This window comes from Macaca nemestrina, chromosome 7 (genome assembly GCF_043159975.1).
Source record: "Macaca nemestrina isolate mMacNem1 chromosome 7, mMacNem.hap1, whole genome shotgun sequence".
Taxonomy (NCBI): Eukaryota; Metazoa; Chordata; class Mammalia; order Primates; family Cercopithecidae; genus Macaca; species Macaca nemestrina.
This window is the reverse complement of record NC_092131.1, coordinates 56,243,518-56,259,898: the sequence shown is the minus strand read 5'-3', so window position 1 is coordinate 56,259,898 and position 16,381 is coordinate 56,243,518. Positions and strand designations below refer to the sequence as shown.

At 40.3% G+C, this 16,381-nt stretch overlaps 1 long non-coding RNA gene across 2 annotated transcripts in view; it reads left to right on the top strand.

Moving 5' to 3' along the window:
• LOC105481934 (uncharacterized) overlaps positions 1–16,381 on the top strand; it is a 35,691-nt gene that overhangs the window by 4,209 nt on the left and 15,101 nt on the right. Inside the window, exons 2-3 of one of the 2 annotated variants that reach the window (XR_011625363.1) lie at positions 10,976–11,077; positions 11,435–11,548. This is a non-coding gene — a long non-coding RNA (uncharacterized lncRNA). Of the gene's footprint in view, positions 1–10,975; positions 11,078–11,434; positions 11,549–16,381 lie in introns of those variants that run through there. The other variant, XR_011625364.1, reaches the window with a different exon arrangement.

Below are 16,381 nucleotides of genomic sequence, written 5' to 3'. Positions count from 1 at the left end.
TATGGATATTGAGGAATTCATAATTTTAAAGCCTGGTCAAGGATCAGATAGACTCGATCAAGGGCAGAGACCCCTAGAACAGTTCATTTTGGAGTTCTGAGCTCTGGCAAGGATGTGAACAAAGAAGAAAGCAGCAACAAGACCTTGTGCAAATACCAAGAAGGCAAATCCTACAGCTTCCAAGCACCTCTACAGGGTCTGTCTACTCCAGTCTTCCCTTCATCCCTAATCCTCATGCCTTAGCGTCTCCTTTTGTGTTCTTTGGTTTATGCTTACCATTTGAAGGGTGACAGAGGCAACTTTTAAAAATATATTTTCATCTTAATTGAAACGTGCCGGGTTGCAAAATTCCGCTGCTGCAGATTTCTTTTCTGAAAGAAGAGAGTCGTGTGCTGCCATCTTGTGGTTGAGGGCCGCCACAACAACAATTATGTACTCCCAACATCCCGCCCAGTCCAGTGCGGGGGTGGCGGGGGTGGCGGGGGTGGGGGAGGGTGATGCGGTTTCCAGGTAGAAAGTTCTGGAAAGGGTTCTGCTGCAGGCACAGTAGCAAACAGGGAATGGCCAGTGGAGACACAGGTTTCACACTGGGGACTGACCTGGTAGTAATTAGTAGCACTGGAATAGGGTCCAAAGGGATTTTCCCTGGTCCCTCAACTAGTATGATTACATCTCTAGGTACCATTTCCCCCTAATTAATAGATTCTCATTAGTGATGATTTTTAAAAATGACCTTGTGCAGTGGCAGCAACACCAGACTGAGAGTTAAGACACCTGGTATCTAATTGCCCCTCTGCCACAGACTACCCAGGTAAACCAGCAACAGAGGATAATAGAAAAATTATTGACCTGGGACCAGGAGGTTTGAATTCAAGTGTGATCACAATCTGGTGTTACCTCAGGAAAGCTGTTTCACTGAGCACCCTCCTGTGCCAGGTACTGTCCTAGGTATTTTACATGGTTTTGTTTGTTTTATCCAGTTTCTTACTCCAGGATAGTGTTCTACAAGTGAGGAAACTGAGGCTCAGCACGATTGAGGGAGCTGTCCAAGGTGTCACGAAGTCAGTGAGTCAGGATCTGATTCAAGGTCTGACTCTAAAGCATATGTGTTTTATTTATTTATTTATTTAAGACAAAGTCTCACTCTGTTGCCCAAACTGAAGTGTAGTGGCGCGATCTTCCTCTGTCTCCCTAGTTCAAGCGATTATCCTGCCTCAGCCTTTGGAGTAGATGGGATTACAGGCATGCACCACTACGCCCGGCTAATTTTTGTATTTTTAGTAGAGATGGAGTTTCATTATGTTGACCAGACTGGTCTTGAACTCCTGACCTCGTGATCTGCCCGCCTCAGCCTCCCAAAGTGCTGGGATTACAGGCATTAGCCACCTTGCTCGGCTGTGGTTTATTTTTTATAATTATTTTCCCTTCATAATTGTGTATCATATGAATATGATACGTATATTCATGTGTGTGTGCAGGGGTTACACATAGGCCAGATGGCTTAAATTTATTGTGTCCCTTGAAGGTAGGGCAAGCCCAGTTTTCACAAGTGCTCAACAAAGCTACAGATGCTTATGCTGTTGCTTTTTAATTTCCTGTGCGTTCTCATTTTTTCCCAATCTAACGTTGTTTCTAAAGGCATTTAAGAGATCTAAGGACTCTAGCTTCAAAAGTCATGTTCTTTGATTTCTGAAGATAAAAGGGATGACCTAGAGAGGGAACACCGCCATTCTGCTGAGGGATCAATCAGAAAATTAAGTTCCTTACAGGGAAGACAAGACACTCTTCATGGCATTGATTTAGTGCTTTTTTCGGGGTTGTTGCTACAAGATCTCGCCTGGCATAGCAACCTTGTGAGGTGTGTGTTATTCTCGTTTGACCCTTGAGGGAACTCAGGTGCAGAGAGGTGAAAACACTTGAGATTACACAACTGTGACTTGAAGACAGACCTTTATCTTAAACAACTTTATTGAAGTATAATTGACATACAATAGACTGCATGCACATATTTAAAATACAAAATTTGATCTTTGATCAGTTTGACAGTATAAACCCATGAGACCAGCACCGCAATCAAGATAATGAACATATCCTTTATCCCATCCATTTCCTCATGCCCCTTTGGAATCCCCCAATCTCCACCCCCACGCTGCCATCCCCAGGAAACCACTGATCTGCTTTCACTACAGTTTTCATTTTATACAAATTTTATATAAATGGAAACATACAGCATATATACATTTTTGTCTGGCTTTATTTGGCATAATTATGAGATTCATTCATGTTGTTTTGTGTATTATTCCATTTTATTGTTAGAGCATATGTCTTTACATGGGTATGCCACTATTCATTCTCTTGATGATGGACATTTAGATTATTTCTACTTTGGGGCTAGAATGAATAAAGCTTCTATAAACAGTGATGTGAAAATACTTGCAGCAGACCTAAGTTTTCATTTCTTTGGGATAAAAATCTAAAAACTGAATGTCTGCATTATTAGATCAGTGTATGTTTAGATTTTTCACAAACAGCTAAACGATTTTCCCAAAGTGGTTGTACCAGCATGTATGAGAATTTCAGTTTCTCCACATCCTTGCCAATACTTAGTATGTTTAGTCTGTTCCACTTTGGACACTGTAATAGGTAGTAATATCTCATTGTGATTTTAATTTGCATTTCCATAATGATTAATGATGTTGAACAGATTTTCATGTGCCTATCAGTCATTCAAATATCTTCTTTAGTGAAGGTCTATTCAAATCTTTTGCCCATTTAAAAAATTGGGTTGTTCGTTGGCCTATTATTGAGTTCATGAATTCCTTATATATTTGTATAAAAATATTTTATCAGATATGTGATTTTTCAAATATTTCCTTTCATTCTGTAGATTTCCTTTTCATTCTCTTAATAGTGTCTTTTGAGGAATGGGTGTTTCAAATTTTTTTTTTTTTTGAGACAGAGTCTTGCTCTGTCGCCCAGGCTGGGGTGCAGTGGCCGGATCTCAGCTCACTGCAAGCTCCGCCTCCCGGGTTTAGACCATTCTCCTGCCTCAGCCTCCCGAGTAGCTGGGACTACAGGCGCCCGCCACCTCGCCCGGCTAGTTTTTTGTATTTTTTAGTAGAGACGGGGTTTCACCGTGTTAGCCAGGATGGTCTCGATCTCCTGACCTCGTGATCCGCCCATCTCGGCCTCCCAAAGTGCTGGGATTACAGGCTTGAGCCACCGCACCCGGCCTCAAATTTTAATGACGTCCAATTTATCAAAAACGTTTTCTGGATCACGTTTTTAGTTCTGTATCTAACAAGTCTTTGTAACCCAAGGTCACAAGGATTTTCTCCTATATGCTCTTCTAAAGGTTTTGTAGTTTTGGATTTGCTTTTAGGTCTATGATTTATTCTGATTAATTTTTTATATGATGTGAGATGTGTATTGGAGTTTTTAAAATTTATTTACTTTTTTTTCAAATAGATATCTATTTTTTTTTCAGCACCACTTGTTGAAGACTATCCTTTCTCCCCTGAATTTCCTTTGCCCTTTTGTTGACTGTCAATTGACCAGATATACGTAACTCCATTATTAAAATCTCTATTCTGTTCCATTGATCTATTTGTTTATTTTTATTCCAATACCATACTGATTACTGTAGCATTATAATAAATAGTTTTGAAATCAGGCAGATAAGCCCTCCAACTTTGCTGTTCTTTTTCAAAGTTGTTTTGACTATTTTTGGTCCTTTGCATTTCCGTACAAATTTTAAAATCAGCTTGTCAATTTCTATTTAAAAATTTCTGAGATTTTACTTAGAATTGCAGTGAGTCTATCGATTGTAAGGCTCACTTCATTTTTTACCATCTCTCAAGTGTCACAGAACTCTGTTTCCTATTTTCCATGTTTTGAAAAACATTCTTTCATTTTTTTCCCCCTAGTTTTGTGGTTGTTTCAGGTAGGAATTTTAAATCTCATTCCTGTTACTCCATCTTGGCTGGAAATAGCAGACTAACCAAGGCCTTTAGACCGCAGATCCCATGCTCTTTCCATAAGAAGCCTCACGTGAGAAAAGAAGGGTCAAGTCTCACCTTTAAACAAAGAAAAAGATTTTATAAAAAGTTAAATGTTACCAGTCTTCAACAAATGCTTAAAACGCTGATCCCTAACCCCTAATAAGACTGAGTGACTACACACTAATTTAAAAATTCTCGAGTTTTGATTCTCACAGATCAAATCTTTCTTTTGTTCAACTCTTTATTATGTAAAACCACAAAAACTCTCATCTCATGGCAAATTTACTCATTGGGAGAAGATGGACAGGGTCTGTTGCCTCTGTAATTCTGATACTTCCCAAGTGATTTTATAATACATGAATCAGAGGACATGGCTGTGTCCTCTGCATTTAGAAATAGGAATTCATTTTTCTGATAAATCCCCTTGTGACCCCAAACAGAAAGTGGAATACAAGACTATGGGATATTGGTGACTGTAAGCAGAAATCCTTATGATCTACCATATATGCTTAGCTTGACTTCATTAACTTTTTGAAAATGAACCTGCTGGGAAGACAAATCTAATGTCATCCATTAAATAAGAAAAATAAAAATTAGATCATAAAAGTGAATGTGGCTGGTGTGAAGGCAAACAAAATGAAAATGTTTTATTGCACTTCCTTATTTCAAAGCAACCTTTTAATTAAGATTTCCTCCAACAGCAATACTAATTTGATAAGTTTATACAGCCAGCACATTTCAATTTACACTTTCAGAAAGTGGCTCTTTTTCCCTATAAGGAATTTATATACAATCTCCAGGAAGGAAATAAGGATAAAGGCAAAGGGGCACACCTCCAAGTGCGATGTGAAGATTCTTCCTGTCCAGGTGGAATAGAGTGAACAGTAACATTTTCCATTTCTTAGATTATATTTTATCCTGTCTGTTTTTCTCATTCCTAGCCATTAGGCTGGTGCAAATGTAATTGTGGTTTTTGCCTTGTTGAAATCTGCCGTTTGATATTGGAATACATTCTTAAATGTGGTTATGTTATACATCATTTTAATGCGCATTTCTTGCTTTATGTTTTTTTTTTCCTAATGACTTATTACTTGCTGTTTATTTTATGTTTATTTCAGACTATGGAAATGATGTTAGACAAAAAGCAAATTTGAGCAATTTTCTTTTCCGAGTTCAAAATGGGTCATAAAGCAGCGGAGACAACTCGCAACATCAACAACACGCTTGGCCCAGGAACTGCTAATGAATGTACAGTGCAATGGTAGGTCAAGAAACTCTGCAAAGGAGAGGAGAGCCTTGAAGATGAGGAGTGTAGTGGCTGCCCACTGGGAGTTAACAATGACCAATTGAGAACAACCATCAAAGCCAATCCTCTTACAACTACATGAGAAGTTGCGGAAGAACTCAATGCCAACCATTCTATGGTTGCTCGATATTTGAAGAAAATTAGAAGGGTGAAAAAGTTCGATAAGTGGGTGCCCCATGAGCTGAGCAAAAATTTTTTAAAAATCATCGTTTTTAGTGTCATCTTCTCTTAGTCTATGCAACAACAATGAACCATCTGTCCATTGGATTTTGACATGCAGTGAAAAGTAGATTTTATTCAACAGCCAGCAACAAACCAGCTCAGTGGTTGGACCGAGAAGAGAAGCTCCAAAGCACTTCCCAAAGCCAAACTTGCATCAAAAAAATGTCGTGGTCACTGTTTGGTGGTCTGCTGCCAGTCTGATTCATTACAGCTTTCTGGAAGAAAGAAAAAAAACACGTAAATCAATGAGATGCACCAAAACCTGCCACACCTGCAGCCGGCATTGGTCAACAGAAAGGGCCCAATTCTTCTCCACAACAATGCCCGACTGCACTTCATACAACCAGCGCTTCAAAAGTTGAACGAATTGGGCTGTGAAGTTTTGCCTCATGTGCCATATTCACCTGACCTCTCACCAACCAATCACTTCTTCAGGCATCTCGACAACTTTTTGCAGGGAAAATGCTTCCACAACCAGCAAGATGTAGAAAATGCTTTCCGAGAGTTTGTCTAATCCCAAAGCACACATTTTTATGCTACAGACATAAACTTATTTCTCATTAGCAAAAAAGTGTTGATTGTAATGGTTTCTATTTTGATTAATAGAGATGTGTTTGAGCCTACTTATAATGATTTAGATTTCACAGTCCAAAACCTCAATTACTTTTACACCAACCTAAGAGTTTGAGAAATATTGTTGGAGGCATCAGGCTAGCTCTGGATTTTATCCCTCCTTGGACTTGTTTATGGCGGTGGGGTTCTGAATACCAGCAGCATTTTCAGTTGCCAGTTTCTATGAAAATGAGGCAGCATGCATTTGATAACTGCTCGAAATATCAATTCAAGCTTTACCTTGATAGCCAGTGATCACTAGAACATATAGTACTGACCCAGCTTCTCGGCTCTCTTAGAAGGACTTAATTACACAGTTGAATAGCTGCTAGAGTCAGCCAAAGATACAGGGGAAACGACAGTTAGAGGAGAAACAAGGCAAGATTAATTTGTGGTCTAACTCATTAAGACCTCCTGCTGCCATCTTTTGCCAAACCACTGAGCCTTCAACTTTTTAGAAAATGATCACATACCTCCAGCTACTCTTATTAGTTCTCTTGATTTTGCAGAAATCACAACAACCCCAGATGTCATTAAAAGCACCTGGAGCATGTAATTTGTTCAAAATGGGGAAAGCCTTCCTGGAGAGACAGGGACTGGTCCACAGGCCTTTTGCCCTTCTCTCTGATGGTGGTCCCAAGTACCTCTTGCATTCTTTCCATTCTTCCCTCCTCCTTCTCCTACTTGCTCTTCTCTCCTCTTTCCATCTTTCTCCCTATCCTTATCTCCCTCTGGCTGCCATGTTGAGGCTAAAGATGGGGTATCAGGGACATAGATCTGCAGCTACTTTCAATGTTCTTATTGAGCAATCTGTATCCATTATCTCACTTAATCCTTACGATAACCTTGAGAGGAGGTATTTCTCCCCCTTATACAGGTATAGGAATTGAAGCTTAGAGAGGCTATGTAATTTACCTAAGGTCATTAAGCCATTTTCTTTCTGTTGCAAACCCGCCCTTTTGTACTGTGCTTTGTGATGCCGAGGTGGGGATTCTGCAAACCACATTTCTGTATGGTCAGCTGGCTGGTGTTTTGTTGGCATGCCAGAAGGACATTGAGGCTGGATGAGGGAGAGGAGACTTGTTCCCTCCTGTTTGCCTCCTGTTTCTGTCTGTATCATCTCAATAATGGTTTTTCACCTCAGCAACAGCTGTTTTCTCTCTTGTTAAACTTTTATTTTATGTTTGAGGGTACATGTGCAGGTTTGTGATATAGGTAAACTCATGTCAGAGGGCTTGTTGTACAGATTATTTCATTATCCAGGTACTAAACCTAGTATGCAATAGTTCCTTATCTGCTCTTCTCCATCCTCCCACCTTCCACCCTCAAGGAAGCCCCAGTATCTGTTGTTCCCTGCTTTGTGTCCATGAGTACTCATCATTTAGCTCCCACTTATAAGGGAGAACATGTGGTATTTGATTTTCTATTACTGCATTAGTTTCCTAAGGATACTAATCCATCCATGTTCCTGCAAAAGACATGATCTCATTATTTTTTCAGGCTGCATAGTATTCCATGGTGTATATGTACTACATTTTCTTTATCCAATCAGCAGTCATTTTCTGCCCTCCCAGAATGAACTCAGAAATACCAGCTCCAGTCCACTGGCACCTACTCCCCAGAAATCCAGGTCCCAATTACAAAGAATTTCTACCCTAAGCCTCTAGGTTCTAATAACCTCATCCTCTTCTCTTCGTTCCCCTTGCCCTTTTTGGAAACAAGTGCTCAGTGCCAGAAAGAAGAACCAGCACTCAGACAGAGAGCTTCTCAGCAAGGCAACTTTACTTCTGCAGAAGGGTGCCGCTTGTGTCCGTAACAATTGCAAGAGCACACTGAACAAAGGAGATAAGGGATTTTTATCCCTAAAGCAGTTCCTGTTTCTGTGTCCTTCCCCTATTGGCTGGGGTTGGACCACACAATCTAAGCTGATTGCGATTGGCTAAGACTTAAACTTTTCCAAACAGGGTAAATGCACAATTTTCAGGAAAAGGAGGAAAAAGAAAGAGGGGGAGAGAAGAAGATGGTAGCGATTTATAATGTTGCAAATTATGACCAGGAAGTTGAGTCTTTGAAGAGGAACTTAGTTATTCCCAACATCCCAGGGGCAGTAGCTGCTTCCTAAAGTTATGATCTCTTTGGTGGCCCACTGTCCCCCTTTTGTCTTCAATACCAATTTAACCAATTCCCTCTATTAAGCTCTTTTCTGTGAAATTACTGGCTTGATCTCTGTTTTTCTGACTAATAACACACAGGAGCAGTAGGATTAAAAAATGAGTATGTCTGACTCCAAATCCAGGCCCTTAATTCCTACTCTTCACCCATTTGCAGCCTGGCACTCAAACAACACTTTAAATCAAGTATAATTAGGAACTCAAGTTATATTCTTTGCATGCATTCGTTGGGGAAAGCCCTAAGCATTGTCATATTGGTGACTGAACATTCTATCCACTGTCAAATGGCTTGGAAAGACCTGACATGATGTAAGTAAGTATAGTAGCATCAGCCAAGTAAGACGGAACTCTGATTAACCTATTCCTAAAAAGACCACAGAGGCTGCATGCAGGCCTGGAGCGGCGGGTGGGTGCAGGGCCAGCATGGCTACGGGCTGTGGGGCAGCAGAAAAACAATCCTGTTCACTGTGTGGAGAGTAGACTGGACAAGAGGAGGAAGTGGAAGCCTCCATGGAAAACTGTTGCAGAATCCCAGGATGCTTCCAAACCAGTCCCTGGGGGTCAACCAGAGCACAGACTGACCAGGTACCTGGGTGGAGACCTTAGCTGGGAGAAGGTGCACCTGGAAGGAAATTACAGAGGAGGTCAACATGGAACAGAAGCCCCAGGACAGCAGGAGAGGCCTCACCTGCCGAGAGGTGCTCTTGGCAGCTGGGCTGCTGCTGGCCATGGCCCTCACGGATAAACAGTCCTACCTCTGTGCCGACCACTTCTTCATTGCCCCTCAACAGTCCGTGGCAGATGCCAGGCACTGTCCCTGTGGCCACTTCAGGATAGGACAGAGTCAAAAACTGCTCACCTGGGCTGCCCTGTGAGGAGCTGAGAACAGAGGTGAGGCAGCTGAGGCGTGTCAGGAAAGGAGCCGCAAAGAGGATGAGACTGGTTTCACTTCTGGTCACCGTCGTGGTGTTATTCCAGTTAACACAGTGTCCTCCAGCTCCACCCCTGCTGCCACGAATAACAGAACTTCATTCCTTGTTATTGCTAAAGAGTACCCCATTGCGTCTGTGTACCACATTTTCTTATCCATTCATCTGTTGATGGAGACTCTGGTTGATTGCATATCTTGGCTATTGTGAATAGTGCTGCAGTAGTCATAGGGTTCAGTCTGTGGGAAGCAGCCTGCCACCCAGTGTTAGGAGCCTTGTCTCCTCTGTTTCTGTCCTTGAGCTCAATAATCTCAGGTGTGGGACTTTATCCTAATAAAATAATCCAAAGGCAGGAAAAAAGCCAAATGCAAAAAGGAATACTATAGTGATTAAAAATGAGAAACAATAATTTTAGGGGACTAGTTTATCAAATTAGGTTCTAACCACTTGACAGAATATTCTGCAGCCATTGTGTAGTTGGGAACCCATGTGATAACATGAAGAAAACCTTATGATGATAAGTGAATAAAATAAGATACAAAATTTTATACTATACTATTTTCAACTGCAAAATTATATATTTATGTAGAAAAATACAGAAATGTCAGAAATTGTGCTAGGGTGAAAGGGAAATTATGGACAAATTTTTTTCCTGTTTCTAAAACTCTCTGATGGTATTATACTGATTCTTTAAAAATTATTTTTAATTGACACATGATAATTATACATATTTAGGGAGTACATACTGATGTTTTGATACTTACAATGTGTAGTGATCAGATGAGGACATATCCATCATCTCAAACATTTATTGCTTCTTTCTCTTGGGAACATTCAGTACCATCTCTACTAGGTATTTGAAAGTATATAGCCGGATGCGGTGGTTCACGCCTGTAATCCCAGCACTTTGGGAGGCCGAGGTGGGTGGATCACGAGGTCAGGAGTTCAAGACCGGCCTGGCCAAGATCCTGAAACCCCGTCTCTACTAAAAATACAAAATTAGCCGGGTGTGGTGCTGCTCACCTGTAAGCCCAGCTACTCAGGAAGGTGAGGCAGGAGAATCGCTTGAACCCAGGTGGCAGAGGTTGCAGTGAGCTGAGAGCGCACCATTGCACTCCAGCCTGGGCAACAGAGCAAGACTCTGTCTCAAAAATTAAAATAAAGTATATAATACATTGTTTAGTCATCCTACAGTGCTATAAAACACTAGATTTGTTCCTCCTGTCTAGCTGTAATTTTGTATTCTTTAACAAATGTCTCCCTGTCCTTGCCTTTCTGCTACCCCTCCCAGCCTCTAGTAACCTCTGTTCTGCTTTTTATATCTAAGTAAACTTTTTAAAATTTCTACATATGAGTAAGAACATGAGGTGTTGAACTTTCCGTGCCTGGCTTATTTCACTTAACATAGTGTCCTCCAGTTCCATCCATCTTGAGTGAATGACAGGATTTCATTCTTTTTAATGGCCGAATGGCATTCCGTTTTGTATATATACCACATTCTCTTTTATCCATTTGTCTGTTGATGAATACTTGGGTTGATTGCATGTCTTGGCTATTGTGAACAGCACTGCAATAAACATGGGGTGCACATTTTAAAAAATCACAAAATTGACATATTTGCAAGTCAAAGATGTAATGGGAACTTAGCTCTCTGCATTTCTGCTGGAAATCTAATTTCTCTAAAAGCAGAACATGCATTTTTGACCTTGTCTTACTAATAATTTTATTTTGCAGGAGGAAGAGGAAGAAACAAAAGTAACTTCTCTCCTAGATTTAATTCTGACCTACCAGGAAGAACTGGTTGTTGAAGCCGAAGTACTGGAGTCTCTGGAGCCAGTGAGTCCGAGAATGTCTTTCACAGCGGGGATTAAAATGCCCAAGGAAAACCATTCTGGAAAGGCTCTGATGTGGGTTCTAAATGGGTACACAGTTCTCAGAAGGTCAGAGGAAATTGCAGTTTGATCCCATAATCAAACAATCTGAAAGAGAAGACAGAATAAGAGGGATGGGAGGATCTCCAAAATGAAATCCCTAGAGCAAAAGAGTATGAATCTTGATAAGAAGTAAAAGAGTTTGGCTTCAAAAATACCAGTGTGACTAGCAGAGAGCAATTTAACGAGCTTAATTTGTCAAAAGGCTGGGTGGTAAATGGAAGTTTACAGCATATAATCTGTGTATGTCTCTTTGTTCCAGGAACTCTCTAGAAGTGAACAACCCAAGCTGCTTATACTGTAGTGGAGGAGACAGACAAAAAACCAATAAATAAGCAATGAACCAATACATATAGGAAGTATGACAGGCAGTGGTAAGCACAATAACATTATATGTGTGTGTTGAACCACTTGAAATTGATAATATTCACCATTTTTTTACCTACAAAAATGGCTATTTCAGGCCAGGCGCCATAGTTCACGCCTGTAATCTCAGCAGTTCAGGAGGCTGAGGTGGGAGGATTGCTTGAGCCCAGGAGTTCAAGATCAACCTGGGCAACACAGGGAGACCTCATCTCTATTTTTGTTTTAATGGCAATTTCTTTCTTCTTTTTTCTTCTTTTTGAGATGGAGTTTCACTCTTGTTGCCCAGGCTGGAGGGCAATGGTGTAATCTCGGTTCACTGCAACCTCCGCCTGTTGGTTTCAAATGATTCTCCTGCCTCAGCCTCCCAAGTAGCTGGGATTACAGGCACCCACCACCACGCCCAGCTAATTTTTGTATTTTTAGTAGAGACGGGGTTTTACCATATTGGTCAGGCTGGTCTCAAACTCTCGACCTCCTGATCCACCTGCCTCGGCTCCCAAAGTTCTGGAATTACAGGCATGAGCCACCGTGCCTGGCCTTAAATGGCAGTTTCATTTGATACAACCTACTATATTGTCAGAAGGGTGAGATTTGACACAAGGAGTGAGAGACGACCTCTCAGAGAGAGTGGCATATGAGCGGAGACCCAAATAAAGCGAGGCAATGAGGCATGTGCAAACTGTGGGAAGTGTGATCCAGGATTAGGGGAAAGCAAGTTTCAGGAATGTGGGGTGGGAATGCTGGGTGTACGTGAGGAACATCCAGAGGTCCAGTGTGGATACAGTAGAGGGATGGGACAAAGAGCAGTAGGAGGTGAGACAGGAGTGGATGCCAGGAGCAGGTCCACAGGGCCTTACGTGACCTGCAGGTCATGACAAAGACTTCAGGATTTTTTCTGGGAATAAAATGAGAAGCCCTTAGAGGGATGAGGACGGGGGTGATTTGACTGGATTAATATTCTCAAATCCTGAAAAGCCTGTGGAGATGAGACTACAAAGGGCCCAGTGAGGAAGCCCCGCAACCATTTGTGGGACCTGTGCAGGAATCCAGGAAGGATCTGATAGTGACACGGGAAGGTTGTTAACAGTGAAGGAGAGAAATAGTAGAGTTTTCAGGGTGTATTTTGAAGGTAAAAGTGACAGGACTTGCAGATTGAATTAGACATAACAGTGGAGAAAAAAGGAATCCAAGATGACAGTAAGAATTTTGGCCTAAGCTACTAGATAAATGATGGAGCCATTTACTGAGCTGGAAAGAGAGGAAAAGGTGAACATTTACTTGGGTAGAAAAAAAATCAAAAGTTTGATTTTAGATATGTTGACTCTAACACTCTTCTCAGGCATCCGATTTGAGATCGTGTGTAGGCAGTTGGATCAACAAATTTAGAATCAGAAAAAAAAGACAGGAGACATACATTTGGGAGTTATTAGCATACAGGTTTATTTAATGCATGGGACTGGGAGAAATTACCTGGAAAATGAGGTCAGCTAGACCAGAGAAGAGGTCTTGGGACAGAGTTCCAGGGCCCTCCAACCTTGAGAAGCTGTGGGGAAGGTGATCCAGTGCAGGAGTCTCAGGAGGGGCTGGCAGTGAGGACAGAAGGAAATCGCAGCAGTTCTGACTCCAATTGCCAGTTCTTGCTGCAGCCTTCTTAGGAAGAGGAATCTGTCAGAAGGCATGGGGGAAGCTAGGGAAGGACCCGCTGGAGACTCGTCCTATAGCATCAGTTCAAATAAACATGAGGGCTCAATTCTAGAAAGCCACATCCTCCAATGAGAATGAACCCCTGCACTGTCCCTACCTCTTCCACTTCCTCTTCCTCACTCCAAGTGACGAAATGGTCAGTTCTCCAAAACAAACATGATCAAGTCTATCAACCCAGATATTTGAGGTATTAAAAAACCTCTTGTCTTTCAACTGTCCACAACAATTATCACTAACAAATTCTAATCAAATGCTCATCACTTTCTGAAACGTCCTTAGAAAGCAACTTACCTCCCATGGTGTGAAAAGATCTGAGTACAAGGAAAGCCAGAGGATAGATTCTTAGAGGGGGGTGTTGGTGAAAGTAGTAAAAGACTAAAGACAAAATTAATCAGGGGATAGGAGGAGGAAGAAAAACAGGAGAATCCAACTAGATTATAAAAAATGGGTAACTTACAAATAGAGGGCCATTCTGGGCAGTTCTGTTTGAGGACTTTCTCTAGAATACATGGCTGCTTAGAAGAATAAGAGACTCATAGCAAGAGAGGGGCCAATTAGGTACGTGCCAATCAAAACTGCCTCCTGATTCAGGGCATTTTCACCAATTGCAAATGATAGTTTTCATTCTAAGTATCTCTGGAAATGGATAGGTAGGTAGGTAGATAGATGACTGTTAGATAGATAGATGATAGATAGACATAGAAAAATAGATAAATGCGGGTCCTGAAGATTATACAATTGGTATAAAAGCTCTTCAGAGTTGTTGGGTTTAAAATTTAATGTTCGCCTTGTGCATTACTGGTAGGAATGTAAAATAGTGCCATTGTTGAGAAAAATCGTATGGCAGTTCCTCAAAAAATTAGCCATGGTATTTCCACACAATCCAGCTATTCCATTTCTGGGTATGTAGCCAAAAGAAGTGAAAGCAGAGCCTTGAACAGATACTTGTATACCCATGTTCATAGCAGCATTATTCACAACAGCCAAAACATGGAAGCAACCCAAATGTCTAGTAACAGATGAATGGATAAACAAAACATGATATATTTATACAATGAAAAAGTATTCAGCCTTAAAAGGAAAGGAAATTCTGACACATACTGCAACGTAGAAGAACCTTGAAGACATTATGCTAAGTGAATTAAGCCAGACACCAAAGGACAAATACTGTATGATTTCACAGACATGTGGTACATGGTTTAGTCAAATTCATTTTCATAGAGCCAGGAAATAGAATGCTAGTTGCCACGGGTAGAGGAGGGTGGGATATGAAAAGTTATTGTTACTAGGTACAGCGTTTCACTTTAGGAAGATGAAAAAGTTCTGGAAATGGATGGTGGTGATGGCTATACAACATTGTGAGTGTACTTAATGTCACGGAATTGTACACTTAAAATGGATAAAATGGTTTTTGATATAGTGATCAAAGATTATACAGTTAAGAAAGATCGCTCATTAGGCAATGATGTCTCGGAAAGAATTATTAAGATTGCTTAGCTGGAAACAAAAATTACATTAATATGAAAGAGGCTGCCTTTTTAAAAAAGTGCAGGGGTGTGTGTATGTGAAAATTGATGTATATGTGTCAGCACATAACCATTTTTGTGTGGATTACTTTCAAGATTTTCTATTTCTTCCCTTTGTATATGTGAGAGCTATAAATTCATCAATGAAAAATTATAAATCTCAATATAATTCTGATAGCTGGAGGATAGTGTATTTTCAGATTTGCTGGAGGAAAAAAACTGGACTTTAAATAATTAAGCCAAAATGATTGTATTAATTAACTTCTATCCTTAATCACTAATTTCATTTTTTACATTTCCCTTGACTTTTGGGGGAGAAATAATCTTTGTCTCAAAAGTGGGCTTTAGTGACCTATGGGTTTGATAAAGCAACCAGAGATAACGAGACAAGGATATTTAAATGGCAACATGCCAGCAATTATTGTTAGTTAATTGAAAGCTTTTATGATTTTGGCCTGGGGCCAATGCTTTTCCCCTCCGCTGGGCTATAATGTGGGTAAGGGAGAGGAAAAGCTTTGTTTTACTTTTTAAATAAAAGTATTAAGTAACTTTGACATTTTTATAAAATTAAAAGATAGTAAAAACAACTATTCTAACAGAACTAAAAACCTGTTATGCTTCAGTTGAGAGATTATTCAAGATAAGTCCATTTGAAATTGGGAGAAAATTTCTACTGCAAAGTTTGTCGGTGATAGCTATGCACTTCTGACAAAATACGAAATGGGGGGTATGGGCGTGTCATATCATCATGGTGCAGATACGCGGACGTGTGCTTCCAAACGATGGTAACCTAACTCGCTGTGCTGGAACCATACAAAATACCCGAGACTACTCAAAAAGAAGGTGAAAATTGTATGCAAAAATATATTTGAAAAATATTGAGCTAATATAACATGAATGTGGAATTATAAGTGAGGTATTGTAACTCACCTACAGATGTGTTTTTTGTGATCAGTATTTAGGGACTCAGACTATACTGTAAAAGCTTACATAGAAATCATTTTATATAAACTTTCCAAGTATGAAAGCAACCTTATATGCGTTTTATTCCATCTTTATGTGAATTTAAATCACATTTCTAAGTGCCTTACGGTAATCAAATCAAGGTTAATTTGTCATAAGGAAGATGCAAATTAAAACCACATTGTAATATCACTACACACCTACTAGTATAGTTAAAAAGAAAAAAAAACAGAACATATCAAGTATTGGTGACAATGTGGTGTAAATAGAACTCTTTTTCAATAATGGTGGGTATGTAATGTGGCACAAACACTTTGGAAACCTGTTTGGCATTATACTGTACTAAACCTGAACACATGCATTGTTTATGACCCAGGAATTCCACTCCTGGGAGCCAACAACAATGCATGTATGTGTTGTATATGTTCACCAAAAGACATTCACAAGAATGTTGATAGCAGCACTATTTGAAATCGCCCCCAAGTGGAAACTGCACAAATGTTTAACAGTAGGATGGATAAAGTATGGTATGTTTATGCAATATAATATTATACAGAAAGGAGAGTGAGGGATCTACAAACTAATATGCAACTGTACAAATGAATCTCACAAATATAATGTTGGGTGCCGGAAACCCAACATTACAACCC